Source organism: Saccopteryx leptura, chromosome 9 (genome assembly GCF_036850995.1).
Source record: "Saccopteryx leptura isolate mSacLep1 chromosome 9, mSacLep1_pri_phased_curated, whole genome shotgun sequence".
In the NCBI taxonomy this organism is placed as follows: domain Eukaryota; kingdom Metazoa; phylum Chordata; class Mammalia; order Chiroptera; family Emballonuridae; genus Saccopteryx; species Saccopteryx leptura.
Genome location: NC_089511.1, coordinates 34017880 through 34042387, shown reverse-complemented (window position 1 = coordinate 34042387; position 24508 = coordinate 34017880). Strand labels below are relative to the sequence as shown.

General features: G+C 43.9%; 1 protein-coding gene across 3 annotated transcripts in view; it reads right to left on the bottom strand.

Moving 5' to 3' along the window:
• Positions 1 to 21183, bottom strand: part of KIAA0513 (KIAA0513 ortholog) — a 65039-nt gene extending 43856 nt beyond the window's left edge. For 2 of the 3 annotated variants that reach the window (XM_066350094.1, XM_066350097.1), the window contains exon 1: positions 21053 to 21183. The gene's annotated coding sequence lies outside the window, so the exon portion shown is untranslated. The remainder of the gene's footprint in view (positions 1 to 21052) is intronic. The other variant, XM_066350095.1, reaches the window with a different exon arrangement.
• Between the last annotated feature and the right edge of the window lie 3325 nt (positions 21184 to 24508).

Sequence of the window (24508 nt, the reverse complement as noted above, 5' to 3'; positions counted from 1 at the left end):
AAACTTAGAATGAAAAAGATAACCACTGGGTGGTTTCAATAACAGAATAAATATGATAAAGGAAAAAATTAATGAACATAAGACAATAAATGATAAATATGATCTAAGCTGAACAACAGAGAAAAAATTTAATAAAAATGAACAGATCCTTGGGGAACCTGTGAGACAATACTAAAGGATCTAATATTCATGTTACAGAGTCCCAGAAGGGAGGAGAAAGAAAGCAGTGCAAATACATATTTTAAAGAAATTATGACTGAAACCTATAGATTTGAAAGCTGTGAGAACAAAAAAGAATTAATCCAATGAAATCTATACTCAAACACACATCATAATAAAACTGCTGAAAACTAAAGAGAAAGACCAATCTTGGAAACAACCAGAGAAAAATGACACATTACTCATAGGGGAATAAGATTTAAATGACTGTAAAGTTCTCAACAAAAACTGCTGCAGCCAGAGGAAGTGAAATAACACTTTTTAAATGCTGAAAGAAAAAAAAAACTGCCAGTCTAGAATTCTATATCCAGCAAAAAGGTCCTTTAGGAATGAAAGTGAAGTGAAAACATATTCAAAAGAATTTGTTGCCAGAAGGCCTGCTCTATGAAGAATTACAAAGAAACTTCTTTAGACAGAAGGGAAAAAATACCAGAAAGAGACATGGAACATCAAGAATGAAAGAAGTGTAAAACAAGGAAAAACTCTGGGTATAAAATAGACTATTCTGCCTCTTGAGTCCTTGAAAATGTTTGACAGTTAAAAAAAAATCATAATATTGGCTGATGATGTTTTTAATGTAAATAATATAACACATATAAAACCTAAAACAGAAAGAGAATAAAGCCACCTATATTGTGGCAAGGTTTCTATTTTCCACTTGAAGTGGCATAATAGTGATTCTAAATAAACAGTAAAAAGTTAAGTGTGCATATTATAATCTCTAAAACAAATACTGAAAACAAACAAAACATACATAAAAGAAAACTCAATAGATGAATTAAAATGAAGTGCTAAAATTCATTTAAATAATCCTGAATACAGAAAAAGAGACATAGAGGAAAGAAAAATGGAATAAACAGAAAACAAACAAAAAAACCAGAATGGCACACCTAAACCCAAACATAATAATCGTATTAAATATCAAGTGTGTAAACACACTAATTAAATAACAGAGATAATCAAAATGCTTAAAAAGAGATGACCTAAATGTAAGTTATTTACAAAAAACACTTCTAATATAATCATATAGTTAGATAAACAATTAGAGAATAGAAAAAAGATATATCATGCAACTACTAATCAAAAGAAAGCTAGAAAGGCTATATTAATATCAGAAAAAGTATACATAAAAGCTAAGAAAATTATTGGGGGTAAAAAGTAACACCACATAATGATAAAAGTGCCAACTCATCAAGAAGATATAACAATCCTAATATGTGTATACCTAATGCCGTCTACCAGTTGGATCTAATTGACATTTTAGAACATTCTACCAGACAACAGCAGAATAAATATTATTTCAAATGCACATGGAATATTCACCAAGATGTCCAAAGTGTGGCTTGTAAAACAAACCTTAGAAAATTTATTTATTTTTTTTTTTTCCATTTTTCTGAAGCTGGAAACGGGGAGAGACAGTCAGACAGACTCCCGCATGCGCCCGACCGGGATATACCCGGCACGCCCACCAGGGGCGACGCTCTGCCCACCAGGGGGCCATGCTCTGACCATCCTGGGCGTCGCCATGTTGCGACCAGAGCCACTCTAGCGCCTGGGGCAGAGGCCAAGGAGCCATCCCCAGCGCCCAGGCCATCTTTGCTCCAATGGAGCCTTGGCTGCGGGAGGGGAAGAGAGAGACAGAGAGGAAAGCGCGGCGGAGGGGTGGAGAAGCAAATGGGCGCTTCTCCTGTGTGCCCTGGCCGGGAATCGAACCCGGGTCCTCTGCACGCTAGGCCGACGCTCTACCGCTGAGCCAACCGGCCAGGGCAAACCTTAGAAAATTTATAACAACTGAAATCACACCAAATATGTTCTATAACCATAATGGAAATAGACTAGAAATCAGTAACAGAAGCATAACTGGAAAATCTCCAAACATTTGGAAATTAAATAACATATTTCTAAATTATTCATAAAGGAAGTCTCAAGGAAAATTAGAAAACATATTGAACTGAATGAAAATGAAAATAAAACATAATATGTACAATAAAATCTGTGAGATATAGCGAAACCAGTGCTTTGAGGGATGTATATAGCATTAAATGGTTATATTAGAAAAGGAGAAAGGTCTTAAGTCAATAATTTAAGCTCCCACCTTAAAAACTAGAAAAAGAAAAGCAAAAGAAGCAGAAGGAAAGATATAATAAAGGTAAGAGCAGAAATCAATGAGATCAGGAAAGAGATACAATGGAGAAAGCCAATAAAATGAAAAACTTCTTCTTTAAGAAGACTATTAAACTTGATAAACCTCTAACAAGATAGTCAATGAACAGAGAAGACACAAATAACCAACATCAGGAATGAAAGGGGGCTATCACTAGAGATTCTGTACACATTAAAAGGATAGCCTGACCAGGCGGTGGCGCAGTGGATAGAGTGTCGGACTAGGATGCGGAAGGACCCAGATTCGAGACCCCGGGGTTGCCAGCTTGAGTGCGGGCTCATCTGGTTTGAGCAAAAAAAAAAAAAAGCTCACTAGTATGGACCCAAGATCACTGGCTGGAGCGGGGGTGGGTGGGGGTGGGTGGGTGTGTGGGGAGTGGTGTTACTCAGTCTGCTGAAGGCCCACAGTCAAGGCACATATGAGAAAGCAATCAATGAACAACTATGGTGTCGCAACAAAAAACTGATGATTGATGCTTCTCATCTCTCTCTGTTCCTGTCTGTCTGTCCCTATCTATCCCTCTCTCTGACTCTCTCTCTGTTCCTATAAAAAAATTTTTTTAAAAAAGGATAAGGGCAGGCTACAAATAATTCTACACATAAAGCTGACAAGTTAGAGAAAAGGAACCAATTCAGTGGTGGGATTCAGCCAGTTCACGCCAGTTTGGCAGAACCAATACCTAATTTTTTGTTGAGTTCAGCGAACTGGTTGTTAAAATGGCATTTGTTTTTGTTTTTGTTTTTTTCTTTATATTTCTCTGAAGTTGGAAACAGAGAGGCAGTCAGACAGACTCCCGCATGCGCCTGACCGGGATCCACCCGGCACGCCCACCAGGGAGCGATACTCTGCCCATCTTGGGGCGTCGCTCTGCCGCAATCAGAGCCATTCTAGCGCCTGAGGCAGAGGCCACAGAGCCATCCTCAGTGCCCGGGCAAATGCTGCTCCAATGGAGCCTTGGCTGCGGTAGGGGAAGAGAGAGACAGAGAGGAAGGAGAGGGGGAGGGGTGGAGAAGCAGATGGGCGCTTCTCCTGTGTGCCCTGGCCGGGAATCGAACCCGGGACTCCTGCACGCCAGGCCGATGCTCTACCACTGAGCCGACTGGCCAGGGCCTAAAACGGCACTTGTAATCAGGGTTCTCTCTAAGGCGGGTGCCTGGGCAGCTGTCCAATGTGGAAATCACAAATTTACATTCCTTACTGTTTTTTAGCATCCATTTGTGCAATAGCGTATTCTAAGTGCCTGTACTAATGTTCATTCTGTCCACAGGTGAAAAAGATTGCAAGTGAGGAGGCCAATCAAGAAGCAATATGTTCTGACCAGGTAATGACACAGTGGATAGTGTCAAACTGGGATGCTGAGGACCCAGGTTTGAAAATCTTGAGGTTGCCAGCTTGAGTGTGGGCTTACAAGCTTGAGTGTGGGGTTCCTGGAGCATGGGATTATAGATATGACCCTATGGTGGCTGGCTTGAGCCCAAAGGTCGCTGGCTTGAAGCCCAAGGTTGCTCGCTTGAGTCCAAGGTTGTTGGCTTGAGCAAGGGATCACTCACTCTGCTGGAGCCCCCCAGTCAAGGCACATATGAGAAAGTAATCAATGAACAACTGAGATGCCACAATGAAGAACTGATGCTTCTCATCTTTATCTTAACAGTTTTATTGTTTTTTTGTCAGTTATTACTTAATATTTTTTCATTAATATTTTAAAACATAACATAATCTAGTTTTGTATACCTCTTTTATTGCTCTTATTTAAATATTAAATGCATGAAATAATAAACTACCTTTTGGTATATCTTTTCTTATACTTAAAATGGTCATTAGGGCAGGGAACTGGTTGTTAAATTATTTGAATTCCACCAGTGGACCAATTCCTTGAAAAATCACAAACTTCTAAATCCACTCAAGAGGAAATGGAAAATCTAAATAGTCTTATGACTATTAAAGAATTAACTTGATAGTTTAAAATCTTCCAAGGCCCTGGCTGGTTGGCTCAGCAGTAGAGCATCAGCCGGTGTGTGGAAGCCCTGAGTTTGATCCAGTCAGGGTACACAGGAGAAACAACCATCTGTTTCTCCACTCCTCCCCCTCCCTTCCTCCCTTCCCTCTCTCTCTCTCTTCCCCTCCCTCAGCCATGGTTTGAATGGTTCAAGCAAGTTGGCCCTGGGTACTGAGGATGGCTCCATGGCCTGCCTCAGTTGCTGAAATAGCTCAATTGCTGAGCAACAGATGGGCAGAGCATTGCCAGGCTTGCTGGGTGGATCCCAGTCAGGGTACATGTGGAAGTCTGTCTCTCTGCATTCTGCCTCTCACTAAAATAAAATAAAATAATAAAACCTCCCAAAAAGTGTATCTTCAGGCCCAGATGGATTCACTGGCAAATTCTACCAAACATTTTAAGAAGAAATAATAGCAACTCTACAAATCTCTTCTTGAAAATTCAATAGGATGTAACATTTTCCAATTCATTTATAGACCAGTATTACTCTTTACCACATCAAAGGCAGTAATATAAGAAAATGACAAGCCAATATCCTTCAGGAACATCGATGCAAAATCTTAAATATCAGAAACAAAAATACAGCCACATAGAAAAAGAATAATATATCATGACCAAGTGGAGTTTATCCTGGGAATGTAATGCAGAAATGAAACAAAAGACTCCACTGTAAGGACAGTATGAAAAAGAAAAACCATATGATCATATAAACTGAAGCAATAGCAACAAAAAGCATTTGACAAAATTCAATCCTCATTAATGACAAAAGTTCACAGTAAACTAGAAATAGAAGGGAACGTTCTCTGCCTAATAAAGAGCATCTATAAAAACTATATCTAACGTCATATTTGATGAAAGACTGAATGTTTCCACAGTAAGACTGGGGACCAGGCCAGGACATTGTCTCTTCCCTCTCTTATTTAACATAGTATCTGAAGCCCTATTTAGTGTGACAAGGCAAAAGAAATACATTAAAAGGCATCAGGAAAAATATTGGAAAGGAGAAAATAAACCTGTCTCTATTCACAGATGATATACTGTCTAAGTAAAAACCCCAAAGAGTGTTCTTTGAAAAACTCATAAGTCCTATAGGTGACTTAACAAGGTTGTAAGACACAGGGTTAACACAAAATTCAATCATATTTCCATATACTAGCAAGGAACCTTTGGAAACTGAAGTTAAAAATGATATGCCATTAAAAAAAATGAAATGCCATTTACAATAACTTTTTTCAAGTTTACTTTTTCATTGAATACTTAGGTATAAGTCTAACAAAACATGTATAGTATTTATATATTGAAGAATCCAAAACACTGACAATAGAAAGAAACCACAAAGAAGACTTAATAAAGGAGGTATATACCACTGTGTTTGAGAACTGGAAGGCTCAACACAGTAAAAATGTCAGTTCTCTTTAAACTGATCTATAGATTTCATGTAATTCCTATCCTAGGAGAACTTTTTAATAGATACGAACTAGCTTATACTAAAATTTACACAGAAAGACAAAGAAACAATTTTAAAAGAGAAGAATACAGTTGGAAGAGTTATGCTTTTTGATTTTAAGACTTAGTATATTAGCTGTGGTAATAAGACAGTGCGATGTTGGTAGAGTGATAGACACACAGATCAATGAAACAGAACAGAGTTCAGAAATAGCTCCACACAAGTCAGTCAACTGATTTTTGACAAATATCCCAAAGCAATTCAAAGAAGCAATGGTAGACATTTCAACAACAAAATGATGTTGAAACAACTGGACATCTGTAGGCAAATAAATAGATAAAGGGAAACCTGACCTAACCCTCACACCTTATACCTTATGTAAAAATTAACGCAGACGGATCACAGACCAAATGTAAAATATAACACTATATAACTTTTAGAATGAAACCAGGCAAAGAGTTCTTGCATATGACATTGAAATCACTATCCATAAAAGAAAAAGTTGATATAGTAGACCTCAGTATTTTGCTCTGTGGAAAAAACTAAGAGAGGCCTGACCTGTGGTGGTGCAGTGGATAAAGCGTCAACCTGGAAATGCTGAGGTCACCGGTTCAAAACCCTGGGCTTGCCTGGTCAAGGCACATTTGGGAGTTGATGCTTCCAGCTCCTCCCCCCTTCTCTCTCTCTGTCTCTCTCTCTCTCCTCTCTAAAAAAATGAATAAATAAATTAAAAAAAAAACACTAAGAGAATAAAAAGACAGGTTGTTGCCTGGGAGAAAACATCAGCAAATCACATATCCAACAATGGACTTGTATCCAGAATACAGAAAGAACCCTCAAAATGTAACAATGAGGAAACAAAGAATCCAACTGAACAGGAAAAAGAACAGACACTTCACCACAGAAGATACAGATGGTAAGTACATGAAAAGATATTCAACCTCGTTAGCCATTGGGGAAAGAAAATAGAAAGTGACAGACAGGGAGAAAGAGACAGAGGCACATAAAGAGACACAAAGAGAAAGACAGAGACTTAGAGAAGGACAGAGAGACAGACAGACACAGACTTACTGCTGGATCAAATGACACGAGATGTAACACGAGAGGTCTTTCTACCAAACATTTTAAAGATTTTTATATCACCCATAAATAGAAATTATATACAATCACATTTTTCTAAAGATTTTACCTCCTTAAAAATCCATATTTGAATAAAAGGATGGCGTTTTCAGACATCCGGGAAAGGCCCAGACTCGCGGGAGTAGTGTTCAGATGGGAAACTAAGACCTGGAGAAATGAAGTGACAGGGTGATGTCATGTGAGCAAAGTTACAGGCTGGTTTGTATAGAGCTGTGTCTAGAACTCAGAATTTCTACCCACAGCATTATCAACTCATTAAGACAGAGAACTAGGGAAAATGCAGGGGCCACTTTTGTCTCGAGATTGTTTGTCATCTCTCTGCTCAGTGCCAAGTTGTGGAACTTTACCACTTGAAGCCAAAGAACATAGCCGCTGCTTCTGTAACGGAGGCAGATAAAAGATGTTATTTTGCAAGTCATAAGGTCATTCATTTGACAAACAATTTTTTTTTTTTAACAGGGACAGAGAGAGAGTCAGAGATAGGGACAGACAGGAATGGAGAGAAAGATGAGAAGTATTAATCATCAGTTTTTCATTGCGACACCTTAGTTGTTCATTGATTGATTTCTCATAGGTGCCTTGACCGCGGGCCTTCAGCAGACCGAGTAACCTCTTGCTTGAGCCAGCGACCTTGTGCTCAAGCTGGTGATCTTTGCTCAAACCAGATGAGCCCGCGCTCAAGCTGGCGACCTCAGGGTCTCGAACCTGGGTCCTCCGCATCCCAGTTCGAGGCTCTATCCACTGCACCACCACCTGGTCAGGCGATAAACAATTTTTAAACCCGATCATGTACTAGGAACTATGATAAGTCCTGAGGATACAAAATGACTAGGGTATGGGATTTCCTTTGCCAAACACAATCTAGAAAGAGACAGACATAAGTAAACAATTACAGCAATGTGACAAATGCTACAATTCAGGATGCAGATACTAATGGGAGCCCAGAAGTAGAAGCACTCAATTCTGCCTGTGGAGTGCCACAGGAGCCTGCTGGTCACACAAAGGAAAAATATTCCAGACACAGAAAACAGTACAAAATGGCAGCCGTGCGGTAGTTAGCTCTCCCTCCCTGGCCCACCACACTCCCACACCTGATACAGACTTATAAAGACCTAGTTGGAGAGTTCAATAGAATAAAAACTATTTCCAAGTCGAGCCACAACTTCAGTTTATATTTTGCAAGTATTCCCCCAAACCTTAAAATTGAAACATATATAATCAATCACTTTCACCCCACAACAATATGAGGAATATTCTCTTATATGACAAATGTGATATTATGATAACATAATACTATTAATTGTCTTATTTGAGGGGACCTCAATATATACCAAGAATTAAAATAGACATAATTCTTCACTCCAATCCTGCTTTGGAATAAAAAAGTGTTTTAAAAGTGTAGTTGGCAGATGTTTACTTGCATATAAGTGAAAAGAAAGGGTTTCTGCTGTTGCTTTGCTTTTGAAAGTCTCTACATGGCACTCAGGGGTTGCTTAAAGTGTATTGATCCAAGGTTCTCAAAGCACAGGCTTCTTTCTCCAGATGTCCTCCCTGCACAATTTTAAGTCATGGTTTAAAAGTGGAGCCAATGTTCTTTTACCTCAAATGCTTATAGCTGCAGCCAGCTCCCATTTGGTCCATCCTTTTAGGAAAAGAAACGATAAATGGGAGGGTTTAACCTGAGAGAGAGACAAGGGAAAGAAAAGATGGGCCTGCATGGAACCTGTCAGGTTTCCGGAGACTAATAACCTTCCTGGCGAGCGTGGAGCCATGCTGTCCACAATGGGACTTCTCAGCTGTGGCATACAGACAGACACCTGGGCTGGGTAATCCTTTGTAGTGAGGCTGTCCTGTGGGTGCACTGTAGGATGTGTAGCAGCCTTCCTGGCCCCTACCCACAGGATACAAGCAGCTCCCTCCCAGTCATGACAACCAAAAGTGTCTCCAGCTGTTGCCCCCCCTCCCACTGAAATCCCTGATCTAGATTAACTCCAATCAGCAACGATGTCGAAGACTCTCAATCCTGTTAACTGCTTCCTACTGAAAACCCTCTCGTGTCACCCCCAAAATAAACCCAGTAAGAGTCATCACAATGGCACTTTGACAATTCAAGTCCCTACCTTAAATAGTTAACACTTTTGGTCAAAGGGAACCTGGCGCATTGAATTCCTCTGATTAAAACAGGCTCCAAATGGCACTGACCATGCAGTTGCATCTAGAGATGTTAAGAGGGTGGTTGTGTGTTTCATTTGTTTCATCATGTTCATTCAATCATTCGACAAATACTCTTGAGCATCTACAATGTGCCAGGTGTTGATCCAAGTGGACAAGATGAGCAAAGCCCAGCCCTCAGGGAGTTTATGTTCTAGTCAGAGAACAAAGAGGGAAACAAACATATCACTCTAGTTCTTCATTAAGTGCTGGGAATAAAATAAAAGGACAAACAGGTTCCAGCTGCACAGTCCAGCACGGCAGCCACTTGCTACATGTGGCTACTGAGCCATGAAACACAACATTTTCAAACTGAGTTGTGCTGACCATACCAGACTTCACACTCAGTACAAAAAGGGAATATAAAATGTCTCATTGATCATTTTTAGCCCTGGCTGGGTAGCTCAGTTGGTTAGAGCATTGCCCCGATATGTCAAGGTTGCGGGTTTAATCCCTGGTCAAGGCACATATAAGAATCAACCAATGAGTGAATCAATGTTATCACAAGAAATTAAAATTAATAAATTTATTTTTAAAAAAGATCAACCAATGAATGCCTAAATATGTGGAACTAATCAATGTTTCTTTTCTATCTCTCTCTCCCTTCCTCTCTAAAATCAATAATTAAAAAATTTTAAATAATTTTTATATTGATTAGATGTGGAAATGATAATATTTTGGATATACTTGGTTAAATAAAATCTACTATCAAAATTATTTTGCCTGTTTCCTTTACTTGTTTGGTGTGGCTGCTACAAACTTAAGATGTCACATGAGGCTCACCCTGTAATTTCTGGACAGTGCTGGGCCTGAGAAACCAGATGGAGACAGGAGCTCCTTCAGCCTGAGACACCAGAGCTCACTCCGCCCTCTGGAAGACCAGCGTCCCAACTAGAGGAAAGGCAGATTCATGGGAGCTCTGCGGTGGAAATGAACCTGGCCCATTGGAGCCACAGCCGGGCAGTGCTGCCCAGTGGGGAGTGCAGAGGGAGAAAGGAAGGAAAGAGCTGAGGCTGGCAGGGCTGCGGGCCAGGCACCAGGCAGGGGCCTGGAGGCCAAGTTGAGGAGTTGGGATCCCATCCCAGGAGGGTTTGCGTCCAGGGAACACCATGCTCTGATTTAGATTTTATAAAGATGCTGCACTCTGGTGGCCCTGTGAAGACAGGGCTGGCATGCAAGCCCGAACAGAAGCAGGGACACCCGACAAGTGTCAATCACCTGGGAACCCTCAGTTTTTGGCCACTCTGGGTGACCTGAGAAGAAGACAGGAGACAAGGTCAGAGACGCTGCTACTTCTCCCCCACAGGAGAGTGAGTCTTGCATTCTACTTGCATTCACATTTTGATTATGTAGACCAGTGGTCCCCAACCCCCGGGCCGCGGACTGGTATCGGTCCATCGGCCATTTGGTACCGGTCCGCAGAGAAAGAATAAATAACTTACATTACTTCCGTTTTATTTATATTTAAGTCTGAACGATGTTTTATTTTTAAAACATGACCAGATTCACCTGACCTGTGGTGGCGCAGTGGATAAAGCGTTGACCTGGAAATGCTGAGGTTGCCGGTTCGAAACCCTGGGCTTGCCTGGTCAAGGCACATATGGGAGTTGATTCTTCCAGCTCCTCCCCCCCTTCTGTCTCTCCTCTGTCTCTCCCTCTCCTCTCTAAAATGAATTTAAAAAAAAATTAAAAAAAAAAAAGCCAGAAAACATGACCAGATTCCCTCTCTTACACCTGTCTAAGACTCACTCTTGACGCTAGTCTCGTAAGTTCGACAATTATATTTTAAAATACCACAGTTTTGATGCCGGTCGCATAATTTTATTTTGTGCATTTATCCGTCCCACCCTAAAGGCCGGTCCGTGAAAATATTTTCTGACATTAAACCGGTCCGTGGCCCAAAATAGGTTGGGGACCACTGCTGTAGACTACCTCTTTCCTCACAAAAGCAGATAAAGGAAGTGTCTATTATCCACATCCAGCCTGGGATTCAGAGAGCGATCCTGCTGCTTCCTGAAGTTCCACATGATCTGCCTCTTCAGAGCAGGGAGGGCATTAGACTAATTTTCCTTTAATAACAGGTTTCCTGTCTCCTGTGTTCCACCATTATACTAATTAAGTTAAAAATTGAAGGGAGGGGTCTTAAGTTTGTCATTGTTTTGATCTCATTTAATTCTTTTACTTCATTCTTGCTATTTATAATTAACTCAGAATTTGCTTTTCTTCTCTCATGAGGCTTCTGCGTGCTTTTACTGGGCCCTATTTTTGTATTTTAACTTCCTGGGTTCACTCCAGACTCCCCAGCTCAAGGAGGTCGGCTGAACAGCAGCCCTCTAAACTCATTTACTCTGGCATTTTCCATTTTCCATTGCTCTGCTGTTTCTAGATTCTCATTTTCCCTTGGCTCACTGGTCATTTTTGCCACTGGTGAGTCATTTGCTCTGAGTCATGCTTGATTGTGATGCAAAAGCCAGGAAAGTGCCTCAAAATACACCTGGTTTATAAAAGGATGTCACGGAGAATAGGGTCTGCACCTCAGCACGTGTTTTCCTAAGTGCAATCAGTAGGAGAAAAAATAACCCCTTTTCTATTTTTTCCCTCCATTTACCATTTGTGGAAAGAGTCTTAGTCAATTTGTTTCAGACTCTCAGAGGCAGGAGAATGGTTCTGGAATGGAGCTAGAAGCCCCTTGGGATGAAAGCAGGTTTTTCTTTTCTTTTTTTAAGTGAGAGGAGGGGAGATAGTGAGACACACTTCTGCATGTACCCTGACCAGGATCCACCCAGCAAGCCCCATCTGGGGCCAATGCTCAAATCTACAGAGCTATTTTTAGCACCTAAGGCTGACATGCTTGGACCAACCAAGTTATTCTCAGTACCTGGGGCGAACACTGGAACCAATCAAGCCACTGGCTGCAGGAGGGGAAGAGGGAGAGAAGAGGGAGAGGGAGGGGAGAGAACCAGATGGTCACCTCTCTTGTGTGCCCTGACTGGGAATTGAACCTGGGACCTCCATATGCCAGGCTAACATTCTATCCACTGAGCAAACTGGCCATGGCCAGCAGGTCTTTCTTATGTAAGGGTCTTCCTCAGTTGTCCCATGTGGACCTTTACACACAGGCCACTTTAGAAACACCCTTCCTTTAGAGAGCTGTAAAGACAATGTTCTATACAAGGGCCACCAGAATGTACATAAAACTAGAAAAGGTGAGAACTGTCCCTGACCATAGGAGACTGGACAATGGTGATTAAGTGCAGCAAGGTACCTGGACTGGATCCTGCAGTAAGAAGCTGCCTGGGTCTGTGCGCAGTTTCTGCCCTTACAAATCGTGTGATGGGAGGCAAATTACTCTGCCTCTCCTCAGTCTTCTCATCTGTAAAATGGGTATGGTGACAATGGCCACCCCATAGTGTTCTTGTGAGGGTTGAAATGACAACTCCCACACAGAGCACCTAGCACATTGCTGGGCATGGCAAAGTAAACCCAATAACTACGAGCTACACCAACAACCACCTTAGCCCTCAGGACTGTAACATAAACTGCCCTCCCGCCTTGCCTCCCTGAGAGTACTGTGTTGCCCCCTTAACAGGGCCAACCCTTAAGTTTAAGGAACTTGACTCTGAAAACCACTCAATAAATAAAAGCTCTTTCCCCACACTCTTACCTCCAAGCCTCAACTTTTACTATTACAGGCTCATTTCTTTTTTTTTCTTTTTCATTTTTCCGAAGCTGGAAACAGGGAGGCAGTCAGACAGACTCTCGCATGCGCCCAACCGGGATCCACCCGGCACGCCCACCAGGGGGCGATGCTTTGCCCCTCTGGGGCCTCGCTCTGTTGCGTCCAGAGCCATTCTAGCGCCTGAGGCAGAGGCCACAGAGCCATCCCCAGCGCCCGGGCCATCTTTGCTCCAATGGAGCCTCGCTGCGGGAGGGGAAGAGAGAGACAGAGAGGAAGGAGAGGGGGAGGGGTGGAGAAGCAAATGGGCGCCTCTCCTGTGTGCCCTGGCCGGGAATTGAACCCGGGACTCCTGCACGCCGGGCCGACGCTCTACCGCTGAGCCAACCGGCCAGGGCTAAAAATTTTTTTATTATTCATTTTTTTAGAGAGGAGAGGGAGAGACAGAGGGGGAGAGAGAGAGAGGAGAGACAGAGAGAGAGAAAGTGGGGAGGAGCTGGAAGCATCAACTCCCATATGTGCCTTGACCAGGCAAGCCCAGGGTTTCGAACCGGCGACCTCAGCATTTCCAGGTCGACGCTTTATCCACTGTGCCACCACAGGTCAGGCCTCATTTCTTCTAAGTACCTTCCTTTCAAAAATAAAACTCTTGGCAGAGGTGTTGTCACCAGCATTTAGCACATGGGAACAAACAGCCTATCAGGTCGGCACAGAAAGGGGTTTGAGAAGAATGGAAAGTCAGGATGGAAACACAGCCCAGAGGGTGGAGGCGGCACTCGGGGACATCAGCTCTCTGGAAGGAGACACAAAAGAGTGGTGATGATGGGGCCACTGGGGAGGAGGCTGGGAACCAGAGGGGTAGGAGGGCTGAGCCAGAAATGACCTTTCACTGGACATGTTTTTAATCATTTGAATCTTGTATCATCTGCATGCATTACCTAGTTAAAATGAATTCAATTAAATAAAGGAAGGGAGTATTCGGTGTTGGGGTAAGACAGAGCCAGAAATAAAAATGTCTCTGAAGGCGAAGTTACAAGTCATTCCAGGTCCTCTGTTGGCACTCTGCCCTGCTCTCACCTCCCCACCCCTCTCACCCCCAATGAGAAAAATGACTCTATGAACTCTGTGGCTTGTTTTTAGATTATCAGCAATACCCTTTCAGGGTCAAAAGCTGAGACACTGAAACTCAGAACTCTCAAAACCTTAAGAAAAAGCCCTTCAGAATCACTGGAAATGCTCCACAAGGGAAAATGCAACTTCTAATGATATCACCTCCCACCAAAGCCACTGTGTGAGGTCTAACACTGGAGCGTCAAGTTCCGCGGTACTATTTCTCTCAACATTGGACAACAATGAGCTAGTCCTCCAGCCCAAAGACGGGGTAAAGCAATATAATGAAATAGTAAAGGAAATAATCCCTCAGAGTCCCTTGCAAGCCATGGGGGGAAAAATGCCATATCCTCCCATACTGTGCCACCAGTAAGACCTGTCCACCACCAGACAGTGATGGGTAGAGACGCCGTAGGCTTTGTCATTCAAGTCAGGAAGTTCATCTGGTCCTGCATGACCTTGTGCAAGTCATCTAATTGCCACAACCCTCACCCTCCTCACCTGTGACATACATAGATCACCATTTACCTTGCAGGTTGTAAGGATCATAAATGCTTTATGTACAAATATCCAAATCCATGTTATTACCCCTAAAAAGCACCCAGCACCTCCTACCAGTTCTTCCATTTAAAATATCACTGGAGACCCTGGCCGGTTGGCTCAGTGGTAGAGCGTCGGCCTGGCATGCAGAAGTCCCGGGTTCGATTTCCGGCCAGGGCACACAGGAGAAGCACCCATCTGCTTCTCCACCCCTCCCCCTCTCCTTCCTCTCTGTCTCTCTCTTCCCCTCCTGCAGCCAAGGCTCCATTGGAGCAGCGTTTGCCCGGGCGCTGAGGATGGCTCTGTGGCCTCTATCTCAGGCTCTAGAATGGCTCTGATTGTGGCAGAGCGATGCCCCAAGATGGGCAGAGCATCGCCCCCTGGTGGGCATGCCGGGTGGATCCCGGTTAGGCGCATGCAGGAGTCTGTCTGACTGCCTCCCCGTTTCCAACTTCAGAGAAATACAAAAAAGGAAAAATAAATAAATAAATAAATAAATAAAATAAAATGTCACTGGATCTTGAAGCTGGAAGCTGCTATGCACTGAGTTGTGTCCCTTTAATAGGTATGTTGAAGCCTTAACCCCCGGAACATGTTAATGTGACCTTATTTGAAAACAGGGTCTTTGCAGATGTAATTATTTAAAATTAAAATAAAATTATAATGAAATAACATGGGTCCTAAATCCAGTTTGACTGGTATCCTTATAAGAAGGGAAGAAACAGAGACACACAGACAGAGAGAAGGTAAGTGAAGGCACATGCAGGGAGAAAGGCCGTGTGATACAGGGGCAGACCTGGGAGGGAAGCAGCTGCAAGCCAAGGAACACCAGAGGCTGGGAGAGGGGTGAGCAGATTCTCCCTGTGAGCCCCCAAGAAGGAACCAACCTTGCCAACACCTTGATTATGGATTTCTGGTCCCTGCAACAGTGATAGAATAAATTTCTGTGCCAAGCCAACTCATTTGTAGTACTTTGTTACTGCAGCCCTAAGAAACTAACACAGGAAGGTATATGATTTTAATATCTGTTGAATGCATGTATTCTTTTACCCCCAAATCAGTTATCCAGCTTACGTTTGACTGCCTCTAGTAAAAAACAAACAAACAAACAAACAAGGAATCCCTCCCATTTGTGGAAAGGTCTGACCATCATAAATACCGTTAATTCCACAAATATTTGAACTTATGCCATGTACTGTTTGGGGCACCGTTGACAGAGTGGTAAACGGGGAGCTGACAATAAAAGCATTCTCACATGAGGTCATTTCTGATATGGTTATGAAAAAACTAAAGCAATGCAATAGGATAGTGTGAGTGGGATGGGGTCCAGGAAGAAATTATTTTGATTGTTAGGGAATGTCCCATTAAGGATGTGATACTGAAGCAGTGACCTGAATGACAGGGAGCCAGTCATGAGAAAATCTAGCAGGAGGAAACACGAGTGCAAGGGCCCTAAGGCAGAGCAAGCTAGCCATGCTCAAAGCACAGTGAATGAGAGCGGTAATTGATGAAGCTGGAGAAACGAGCAGGGTCAGTCAGTACTCACAGCCACCCCAGCAGACCGAGGTAAGAAGTTTCAGTTTGATCCCATGAGTACTGGGAAGTGACTGAGGAGAGACATGATTTGACTCACAGTTTTTAAAAGATCCCTCTGATACAATAAAGTTTTTAAAACTGAAGTCTTTCTCAGTACGATTTTTGTCTGTTGGTTCTTGGTATCTTGGGCCTCTACAGAATAAGTTTAATAAATGACAGTCCTGAACCTTCTCTTAAGATATCTCTGGCTCACCAGCTCAAAATCACTCACCACTGTAGCAATTTCCAATGAATATGCTTGATTCTCCCCTGTATGCCCTTCATTCAATGTGATGTCCGGAAAAGAACACAATATTCTAAGCATGGAGCAGACTGGAACTATAAACTTTATCATTCCAGATCTAAGTTTCCATTTATGTGCCCTAAGTTTGCCTTGGCTTTTTTTTTTTTTTTTTACAGAGTCAGAGAGAGGGATAGACAGACAGGAACGGAGAGAGATGTGAAGCATCAATCATCAGTTTTTCATTGCAACACCTTAGTTGTTCATTGATTGCTTTCTCATATGTGCCTTGACCGTGGGCCTTCAGCAGACTGAGTGACCCCTTGCTCGAGCCATCGACGTTGGGTCCAAGCTGGTGAGCTTTGCTCAAACCAGATGAGCCCGCGCTCAAGCTGGTGACCTCGGGGTCTCAAACCTGGGTCCTCCGCATCCCAGTCCGACGTTCTATCCACTGTGCCACCGCCTGGTCAGGCTGCCTTGGCTTTTAATTTTGATCTGTACCACTGACCTGCTGAAAAACATCTACGATAATCTCCCTCTGAAGTCCCTTTTTGATGCTTACATCTAGAAAAAGGGATTAAAATTCATTTTTCCCTAATGAGAACCAGTGTGCTGTGTGCCATGTTTAAAAAAAAGGAAGTGTCACCATTACCTAAACAATGCCACATATAAAAAACTGGATAGCCTGACCAGGTGGTGGCGCAGTGGATAGAGTGTTGGACTGGAATGCGGAGGACCCAGGTTTGAGACCCCGAGGTCACCAGCTTGAGCGCGGGCTCATCTGGTTTGAGCAAGAAGTTCACCAGGTCAGGCCAAGCTGGTGAACGGAGTGGATAAAGCGTCAACCTGGAAATGTTGAGGTCGCCGGTTCCAAACCCTGGGCTTGCCTGGTCAAGGCACATATGGGAGTTGATGCTTCCTGCTCCTTCCCCCACTTCTCTCTCTCTCTCTCTCTCTCTCTCTCTCTCTCTCAGGCACATATGGGATTTGATGCTTCCTGCTTCTCCCCCCCTTCTCTCTCTCTCTCTCTCTCCCTCTCTCTCTCCTTTCTAAAATGAATAAATAAAATAAAATTAAAAAAAAAAAAAAAAGAAAAGCTCACCAGCTTGGACCCAAGGTCGCTGGCTTGAGCAAGGGGTTACTCGGTCTGCTGAAGGTCCACGGTCAAGAAACATATGAGAAATCATCAATGAACAATTAAGGTGTCGCAATGAAAAACTAATGATTGATGCTTCTTATCTCTCTCCATTCCTGTCTATCCCTCTCTCTGACTCTCTCTCTGTCTCTGTAAAACAACAACAACAAAAACTAAAAAAAAAACTGGATAAAATAATAATTAAAAAAAAAAGCCTACTGGGTCAGCTCCTGAGGTTTCACAACTGCTGCCTTTCTCTTCCTGATGGAGGACAAGGAAAACAATTATGGCAAGTTTCACTACAATTGCTTCGGTCTCTTGCATCACACAGCTGAAGACACCTAGACTGTTTGGAAACACTGAGGACTTGAGCAAAAGACACTCCCTGCAATCATACTTCCTCCTAGATTTCTCAAAGACTCATAAACAAATCTGGGTAGACACAGAGTATCTCAAGCTTGGGGTCAGGGGAAGTGGTGAAGGCGCACCTACACCAGCAAGCTAAGCTGACTTAGTAAGCAGGGCAAGTGGTGGGACAGAAGGACGCTCTGCCACTGGATGCTGGGAAAGCTCTGAGGATGTGCAGAAATTCTGACCAGATGCTTCTCACATCCCTTTCCACATCTCGTGTCATATGGCTAGGTTTAATACTTCCCATTGGCCCCTAGTAACACATTCTTGGTCTTGGGCAAATCACTTAGCCTCAGTTTCATCTCTGATACTAGAATGAGTACACCATCTATCACTCCAAGTTTATTGTGGAGATCAATTTAAGATTTTGCGTGTGGAAGCCCTTTGCAAAGTACTGTCATGTAAAAGTGAGGGGTTATTATTGGCAATAGGATTTTACTCCTCCCTCTGCAGCTCTTTCCTGCAGCCTGTTGCCTTTTCATGACTCTTTTTTTTAAAACTTCTAAGGCTGCTTGTGATGTTTCGTTTAACATGATTCTTTTCTTTTTTTATTAAAAATTTTATTATTATTATTATTATTATTATTATTATTATTATTAAGTGGAAGGCAGGGAGGCAGAGACAGACTCCTGCTAGCACCCTGACCAGAATCCACCTGGCAAAGCCTCCAACCCCCATTCTCTGCCCATTTAAGGCCCTGCTCTGTTGCTAGGCAACTGAGCTATTTTAGTGCCTGAGGCAAGGCGATGGAGACATCCTCTGCTCCTGGGGCCAACTTGCTCAAATCATTTGAGCCATGGCTGCGGGAGACAAAGAGAGAAGGAGTGGGTGGAGAAGCAGATGGTTGCTTCTCCTGTATGCTCTGAACAGGAATTGAACTCAGGACTTTCACATGCTGGCTCGACAGCCGGGAAGACACTGTACTGCTGAGCCAACTGGCCAGGGCGATTATTTTCTTTTTTGAGAGAGGTGGGAGTGAGGGAGACATGTAGCGTAACTCATCCCACTCTAAACCTCTTTGGAGCCATTTGAGTTACCATAAAGCAATTCACCTCTGAAGAATCAAAGCTATTATAAAAAGAGAACTGCCTGATCAGGCGGTGGCACAGTGGATAGAGCGTTGGACTGGGATGCGGAGTACCCAGGTTCGAGATCCCAAGGTCGCCAGCTTGAGCATGGGCTCATCTGGTTTGAGCAAAAGCTTACCAGCTTGGACCCAAGGTCATTGGCTCGAGCAAGGGGTTACTCGGTCTGCTGAAGGCCCACGGTCAAAGCACATATAAGAGAGCAATCAATGAACAACTAAGGTGTCACAACGAAAAACTAATAATTGATACTTCTCATCTCTCTCCGTTCCTGTCTGTCTGTCCCTATCTATCCCTCTCTCTGACTCTCTGTCTCTGTAAAAAAATATAAATAAAATTTTAAAATCTTAAAAAAATAAATAAATAGAGAACTACATGCAATATCTGTAGATATTCTCCACTTTCTGAAATTCTGTAGCAAGTTTATAAGGTTGATAATTTACTAGCATCACTGAGTAGCTTTTGTCTTTAGTTGTTACACTCTCAAATAATACCAACTATCTTCACATTAACTGATACATGCCATATAAAACTCAAACACTGCAAAAACAAACAAACAGAAAACATGAGAATACATTCTAGAACCAAATGAAAGCTAAAGATAATCTGCTGATCACTAGGAGTGCCCATGTGTCTATCTTCAGCTATCTTCGTTTCTTTAATGGAAAAAGAAAATCTCATGAATCAACTTTGTCATTGTGAGCCAATCCCAATGGCCTATCACCCTGTGCTTCAAAAACGGGGTGAGCAAAAGCAGGCTTACAGTTGTTCACATGGAAAAGAATACAATAAGTAATAAATTATAATACAAAAATAAACTCCGTGTTTCAGGTACTCATAACTGTAAACCTACTTTTGCCCACTCTTGTACATAAGCCATCCTATTTCTGAACAAAGTGGAAATAAAACTGAATGACAGCCGAAGGGAAAGACTCTGAACTATGGGAAAACATACACTTCCAAACAGAAATATGAGAAGATGGGAAGGAATGGTCACGCGTAATACACTCTAAGTCTCCTTTTTTTCTTTGCTAAATTCAGTGTTAAGTATCTTGGCTACCCTGGTTTAGGTTTAGGGAGGGGGTGTCTCTAATAAAATGAATCTAAAATATCAGCATTAGGGGACAATGACATGGTTCCCGACAGCTGTCAGCCTGCCGGGAACACTGACTCACCACAGCTACAACCTCCACGTCAGGGTGCCTCACCTGTGCCAGCTCAGAGGCAAGTTCCTGTTCATTCAGCAGGTTGACAGACAGCCTTGCCTAACACTTAACCAGAGAGGTGGAGGAGCTGGCCAGTACCTACTGCAAAGTCTTTTTCCTCTTCCCGGTTTCCTTCTCCCAAATCCAGTCAACATACAACCTAGGAAAGCACAAACCAAGTACAAGGGGGAAATGTTCTCAGCTCTAGGAAGACCACATCCAGTCCTTTCAAAGACGCTGGACACTGGTTCAGTTCGTCCTTAATCAGCTGTCCTCCACGGAGCTTCCAACACTGCATCTGTACTGCTGTGCCCTCTGCAAACCGTTTTGCTTGCTGACTTGTCGGGAGGACGGTGAGCCCTGGGAAGGCACAGGCAGAGTAGAGGGGCAGGCTTTATCCCTTGCCCTCACATCTCACCCGTCTGCCACCCGCGGGCAGAGAGGCAGCAAACTTAAAATCGGAACACACACGCACGACTTGGCAAATGTCTTTCCCACTCTGGTCCCAGACACGCTCCTCTTAGCATGTCTTTCCAGGAGTCTGGGGGTTCTTTCCCCCAACCCAAGACTGAGGAACCGAAGTCACATGGCGACACCATCTGCCATCGGGAGTGGGGACTCCTAGCTCAGTACCCCATACCGTGGGCTTCCTTTCCCATTTCCTCACCGCTCCCCCCGCCCACAAAAAAGACGCGCGGACCCTGCAGGAATCCCTGCGGCCCAAGGCCCTCGACCCTACCTCTCCCCACGGTCCCATACCAGCCGGCCCCCGGAGAAGCCCGTGCTGTCGCCCCGGGCGCTCCAGCTGTCGCCCTTCGGAGAGCTCCCTCTCCAGCCTGGGACCCCGGGGCCCGCCTTCCCGCCCACCCCCACGGGCATCAGCGAGGCCCCTCTCACCGCGACGGTCGCTAGCAAGCGGGCGGACAGAATGAGCGGGCGCCAGTGGGCTCCGCGGCACAGCCACTGCGCTGGCCAGAGAGCCGGGTCCTTCCGACGCGCCGGCCCGCGCGAGCTGTCAGTCAGTCGGCCGAGTCCGCCCCCCATTCCAGTCTGCGCAGGCGTGAGGGCGGCCGAGGTGCGACGTCACGTGACGGGACGGCGCTCCAACTTCGCGGTGGCGTGGGTGTCTGTCGGGGTCGCTCGGGGCTGGGAACTGGGACTGCACTCGGAGATCTCCTGCGGGTCGCTGTTACGGAAGGTCCCGGGAGTCTTGTTTCCTCGATCTGCTTAAAACTAGGGTGTTCTCCCGGACCGTTCTGCAAGCAGATGGGTGCGCGATTTGGTGATTTTAGGGGTGGTGGTGCTGAGCTTAGGCAGGGAGTCTGGAAATATGGTCTGGTTCTGGTTGCTTCCCCGCCCTAAGTGACCCCACCTTTAAAACACCATTTGCCATTTCCTGCCCACTTGGTCTAGAGTTAGGGTGAAGTCGTGGCATTAATGAACATAACTTTAAAAATAAGTCAGGTGGGATGCATGTAGTATAGGAGAGCAGTCTGAGGCCGATTTATTTTTTGAAAGAGGACATCTGAAAGGCTGAGATTCCACCTTACCTCCTCCACAAGACTAAGCCAGGCTTTTTCAGCAAAAACAATAAAGTTTTCAACCCATCCTGTTCCTTCCAAACTTCTTCAATTAAAAAAAGAAATTAAAGTGTCTCCTATGAAAGCCTTTTATAGTTCAAGAGGAAGGCAGTGTAGAAGCAGAAACGGACATCTCCCCAGGAAATTTGCAGTTAGGTCAATCTTGGTTCCAACACCTAGCAGAATTGAGTATCTGATTCTAGCGTAAGGGCTCATACCTCAAACTCGAAAGACATTTCCACAGCTACTGCAGGACTATAGTGCTCCTTCTGGTGGTTGCTTATATGAAATAATAAAGCCCTTTCTTTAATTAAAGGCAGTGGTATCTGAAATGGAGCTGAATGTCAATTTTAGAAAACTGGGTTCTCTGAAGTTATAGGATTTATGGAGGAAGAACTAGAGTCCTGCCACTTATGAGGAAAGAGGATAGTTGGATTGATGAGCAGGCATCTTTACGGTGCCCCAAGTGTGGAGCTGCTGGTCCCTGGGAAGAGGACCTGCTGAACTTCTGACTTGCTGGGAAAAGTTTAAGGGAACTACATGAAGAAAAAAAGCTGGAAGCTGCAGTTCCACGGGCGCCATAGCTGCTTCTGGTCCTTCACACATTTGCTTGACCAGCTTGGTATAGCCATTGTATATGAGAAGCTGGATTTCTGGGTGTTTTGAATTTGGTGTGAACTCAGGAAGGGAAGGAGTAAAGCCCTCACTTCCTCATGTGGACACTGCAGATAAGAGGACATGTTGTTGGTTCCTGTAAGGTCTAACTTGTGTCCAGCAGAATACAAGTTTGTCTTGCATACTTTTGGGGAACAGAGGAGGATTGTATCTATGGCTCAAGGAAGTTCTCCTCTGGTTCAGTGAGTGACCCTAGCACAAGGCACCACCTCATGCAGGCCTGACCTGGCTGGTGATAACCAACTATTCAGGGAAATTAAAAAGGAGAGCTCATTCAAGATCAGATTCCATTTGGGGGAAATAACACTTCTCCTCAAGAGCATCATATGGACCTCTCTTCCTATCTAGTTAAAGGTCTTACCTTGTTAGAGTGTTAGAGAGAGGCAGATGACATAGCCATTTTAAAAAAGAGGAAGATAGGCCCTGGCCGGTTGGCTCAGTGGTAGAGCGTCGGCCTGGCGTGCAGAAGTCCTGGGTTCGATTCCCGGCCAGGGCACACAGGAGAAGCGCCCATCTGCTTCTCCACCCCTCCCCCTCTCCTTCCTCTCTGTCTCTCTCTTCCCCTCCTGCAGCCGAGGCTCCATTGGAGCAAAGATGGCCCGGGCACTGGGGATGGCTCCTTGGCCTCTGCCCCAGACGCTAGAGTGGCTCTGGTCGCAACAGAGCGACGCCCCGGAGGGGCAGAGCATCGCCCCCTGATGGGCAGAGCGTCGCCCCCTGGTGGGCGTGCCGGGTAGATCCTGGTCGGGCTCATGCGGGAGTCAGTCTGTCTCTCCCCGTTTCTAGCTTCAGAAAAATACAAAAAAAAAAAAAAAAAAGAGGAAGATATAGTAAGTTCTGCAAACCACAGAAGAGTAAACTTGACATTGAGCCTGAGAAATATTCAGAACAGATTACTCACAAAAAATATTTGTGTTCCACAGAAGAGGAAGCACCAACGAAAAGACCAAGTCATGCTAGCTTAACCTTATTTTTGTTGTGAAATGTATAGACTGGTGAATCAAGGCAGTATAATAAAAGTGGTATATTTGGACCTGGAAGGTGTGTTTGCCAGGATTATTTCAGTTATAAGTGACAGAACTCAAGTCATACTGGTTTTTGAAGCAAGGAACTATATTAACTCCCATAACTGAAGAGTTCTGGAGTTGGTCCATTCAAGATCTAGGGGCTCAAATGATGTTATCAGAACTTAGTCTCTTTCCCCTACCTAGCTGCTTCCCTCTCAGCTGGCTTCTTTCTCAGATTAGGTTCCTTTTTATAAAGAGGCCTCTTGCAGCAACAGGCTTATATTCTCTCAATTTAGCAGCCTCAGTGGGAAAAGGGGTTCTCTCCTTCAATATTTCCAGAAAAAAATGTCCCAGGATTTGGTCTGAGTGGACCAACATCACTCAGGGGCTCATCATCTTCTTTTTTTTTTTTTTTTTTAAAGATTTTATTTATTCATTTTAGACAGAGGGGAGAGAGAGAGAGAGAGAAGGGAGAGAGAAGGGGGGAGGAGCAGGAAGCATCAACTCCCATATGTGCCTTGACCAGGCAAGCCCAGGGTATCAAACCGGCAACCTCAGCATTCCAGGTCGACGCTTTACACAGACTTGCTCAGGTATCTCAGGATACTATATGATGGGCAGGAAGAAAAGGAAGGAGAAAATAAATTTATTGGATGACTAAATCAATATTTTAAAATTAATAAGGGAGTAAGTTCAGAAAACAATTATACAAGATAAAACTGGTGGTGTGACTTAGCATCAGTTCTGTGTTTCTGGTTGCTCACTATGCCTCTTTTCCCTTCCCCCTTTATAACATATCGCCACAAACTTAGTGGCTAAAATCACATAAATTTATTAATCTTACAGTTCTCCAGGTCATGTCCTAAAATCGAGGTATCAGCAGGGATGATACCTTCTGAAAGCTCTGGAGAGAATTGTTTCCTTGCCTTTTCCAGCTTTAGAAGCTTCCTGAATTCTTTGGCTCAAGGCCCCTTCCTTCATCTTCACAAGCAAATTCCTTTAATCTGGAATAGGTACCAGCTTTCCCCCGCTTCAAAACATTCATAGGTTCTAGGAGTACAGGCCAGTAGTTCTATTTAGCTTTATCTGAT